The sequence below is a fragment of the Solanum pennellii genome, chromosome 4 (genome assembly GCF_001406875.1).
Source record: "Solanum pennellii chromosome 4, SPENNV200".
Taxonomy (NCBI): domain Eukaryota; kingdom Viridiplantae; phylum Streptophyta; class Magnoliopsida; order Solanales; family Solanaceae; genus Solanum; species Solanum pennellii.
This window is the reverse complement of record NC_028640.1, coordinates 58,904,528-58,908,729: the sequence shown is the minus strand read 5'-3', so window position 1 is coordinate 58,908,729 and position 4,202 is coordinate 58,904,528.

Genomic DNA, 4,202 nt, shown 5'->3' with positions numbered 1-4,202 from the left:
ACATCATATTGGTTGTATTTAATATGCATCAAATATGTTAGAATTCTCCATAGATGCTGTTTGCAACTAATTCAAAGGGAAGAAACAAAGAAGATTATGATAACTTCCCAAAATATTATTCAACTCAATACCCTTCCAATGCATCTCAAAGACAGTTTATATGCAGTACCCCTAACAACATCCTCACTAACTTTTTATAACAAACATTGCTAACTAATACTATTTTGAGGTATTAGTTTGAGGTATAAACAAGTTTAATACACCAAAATTGGATAGTAAATATTCATGTTGTGATCTATTTTGACCTTTAGTCAGTAAATCAGCCATTTGTTCTTTGGTATTTAGATGTTTTGTTTCAATCAACCCTTGATGTATCTTCTCCCTTATGAAGTGAGAGTCCAAACCTATGTGCTTTGTTCTCTCACGATGTACTGGATTAGCTGCAATCTGCATTGTTGATTTGCTATCAGTGTGAATGATTACATGTGTTTCAACTTTATACTCCCAATTCTTTGAACAATCCAACTATCCAAACTACCTCAGCTACTGAATTAGCCATGCTCCTATACTCAGCTTCAGCTGAGCTCTTGATACAATTCCATGCTTCTTGGAATTCCATGAGATGATGAGTCTCCTAGCTTAAATAGAAATCCAGTTATAGATCTTCTGTATGTGGACATGCCACCGAGTCTGAGTCACAATATACTTGTAGTAGTTTGTTGTCTGTGCTTGACAACAATATTCCCACCCATGCTTGCCCCTTTATGTACTTTACCACTCTTAATGCCACATTAAGGTGAGACTGCTTAGGTTTTTGTAAAAATAGACTCAGAGTTTGAATGGCAAATGAGATATCTGGCCTGGTGACAATTCGGTACAAGAACTTCCCTATCAGTCTTTTGTATACACTAGGATCCTTTGGCAAACTATCAGTATTACCTTTCTCACTGACCTCATCAAACTCTTTAGTTGTTAACTACACATATGGATCTAGTGGTGTAGTGGCTGGTTTTGCAACACAAACTTCAGAGATGATTTCCAGAGTGTAGTTCCTCTGAGGCATAACTATACCATTTTTAGACCTGGAAAACTCAATTCCTAAGAAATATCTCAGATCTCCAAGGTCTTTCATTTTTGTTCTATAGGGTTTTTTTTTACTTTCCTGAATAGGGTTGATGACATTACATGTGATCATTATATCATCAACATACACCAATATAAGGCAGTACCTAGATTACAATTACCCCAAAATCTAAGAGGAATGTGACCTTGAAATTTAATGGCTCTGGCTACTTCTCTGTGCAACACCATTTTTTTGAGGTGTATGTATGCAAGTTTTTTGATGCATAATGCCTAAACCAGTATATAACGTGTGACACTCAGTATTAACAAACTCAGTCCCATTGTCTGTTCTAATAGTCTTCACAACTGCTCAAAACTGTGTATGCACTAAAGTAGGAAGTTTTGCCGCATGACACAAACATCACTTTTCAACATTATTAGAACAACCGCAAAATTCTTGTAGTCATCTACTATTGTAACAAAAAACCTGTTCCCATCATATGTAGGAAATTCGAATAGACCCAAACATCAATATGCAACAACTGAAATATCTGTAATGATAAAGATACACTATGAGTAAAAAGGCAATCTATGTTGTTTGGCTTAAGGACAAATGGTACAATTCTTGACCTCTACTGGACTATGCTTAGTAGAATTAGGTAAAATATGTGGTAGAACACTAGAAGAAGTGTGATCCAGTTTTTGATGCCACAACAATACTTGAGAGTGAGTGTTCTCCCGTGCATTGGGGTAATGAACGTTATTAGAAGAGACTTGAAAAGGGTTGTGACCAGGTACAAATTAGAGGCCATCAAATTCTTTACCAATCACCTTCATCTGCCTATTGTAAAGGTCCTAAATAAACAAAAAAGAAAGAAACTGAACAATGCAGATCTCTAGTAAGCTTAGAAACTAATAGAAGATTGTTTTTGAATGCAGGTTTCACTAGTACATCATTAACATTATCATTTTGTCATGTTACAGGAGCCTGAGTGGGTAACAGTAGTGGTTTCACCCATAGGTAAACGTACCTGATTTGGAGTGTTGGGAGATACAGTTTTCAATTGTTCAAGAACACTTGAATTATAAGTCATAGGTTGGTTGCTCCCGAATCCAATTTCCAAGTATGACTACCTATTGTGTAAATGCTGATATTACCTGCAGTGTTTGTTAGATAAGGGACCCTGAATAGAGTTAGCACTGCTTGTACTTGGACCCTGGGAACTAGTACCCATATCTGAGCCTCCCTACAGGTTTGATTTCCCCAGCATATGTAGAATCTGCTGATACAGTTCATTATGACTTACATACCTTTTTTGTAGTCTATATACCCTGAGAGGACGGGTGCTTGAGATGTGATGAGCACTTTGATGACTATTATGAAAATTACTACTTCTTTCAATGTGATAGTTACTACCACCTCTCTCACGCTGATAGTTACCCTTATCTGATTGTTGATTAGTGAGATTCTCACTTCTCCTCTCAAAATTTGGAGGATACCCAACCAATCGAAAACATATTGCCTTCGTGAACCCCTTTCGTTTACAATGATCACACACAGCCATTAGGATCATCACCATAAGGAGAGAAAGGTTTCTTCAATCGATTTTCAGGATTAGACCGTGCTCTAATGGATACTAGTGCAGTTATCTTAGTTTGACTGCCAGATTTATGAGACTGACATTGATCTTTGAATTTCTCTCTCAATTAACATAGAGTAGGCTTTGTTTAGAGAAGGAAAAGGGATCATCATAAGAATTTGTCCCCTTTCCTGTTTATACCACTCATTCAGGCCCATAAGATATTGTAACAATTTCTGATTATCCATAAACAGAACAAAATCTCTTGATTTAGCACATTCACATCCAGGTACATGGGTGATACTATCAAATTCTACCCCGAGATATCTCAAACAAGAAAAGTAAATAGAGATTGAACTGGTACCTTGAGTAGCAGATGCAATTTCATTGTGTAGTTGAAAGATCCTAGATCCGTCTACTTTGTCATATCTCTCCTTGAGATCCTTCCACATAACTATTGCATTTGTAGAGTAGACAATTCCTCCAAGTAATTCCTTGGATACATAGTTCATAATCCATGAGAGAACAATGACATTGCATCGATACCACAGTGCAGTAAGATTTGGACTATAAGCTTGCTGCAAAAAAGTTCCTTCAATGAACACTAGATTTTCGACCAAGAATTGCAATTCTCATTGCGCGAGTCCATAATGAAAAATTCTCTGCTCCTGTTAGTAGGATTGAGATGAGTGTGAGCACCAGAATTGTCAATTGAACTAAGAAACAACAGATGATTGTGGCCAAGTTTTTCAGGCTATTCATTATTGACGCTTGCCATGGTTATTTCGTCGACAAGATTCTGAGATAGACATGCTTTGATACCATGTTAGAGTTCTCGTCCACAAGATTCAGATATAGAGATGCTTTGCTACCATGTTAGAGTTCTCCATTGATGTTGTTTGTTACAAATTCAAAGGAAACAAACAAAGAAGATGATGATAACTTCCCAAAATATTATTCAACTTAATGCCCTTCCAGTACATCTCAAAGACATTGTATATACAATACCCCTAACTAACTTTTTATAAAAAACTTTGCTAACTAATACTATTTACAACTTAGTCCATTAGCTTCTAAGTAACACTTTCTCTAATAAATATTTTAAAAGAGATATGTATAACAATATATAATATGTGCTACTTATATTTATTTATGGGATGATTAATGCAGGATGAAATTGCCAAGGGAGAGAGAAATCAGGATTCCCATCAAATTCTCAACCCATTAGCAGGTAACACCTTTCTAAATTGCTAAATTTTAAAAAATATTTGTCTTTTTCTAAAGCCTCAAATAGTTTTTGAAAACAAAATATATCATCAAACTATTGTCACAAAAATGAAAATAAATTCTCTTAAAAAACATTTTTAAAGATTACTCAAACACATAAATTATGGTCATACTTGTTTTAGTATATTTTTACAGCCTCACAAACAAATATCATATAACCAAAACTTTTTCTTCTTTTTGAGATATCTGTTGATGATTCATTTTATTTTTCTCATAAATTATGAACCTTGTAAACTTCACTCTAATGATTATTTTTCTTCGATTTTAATACCT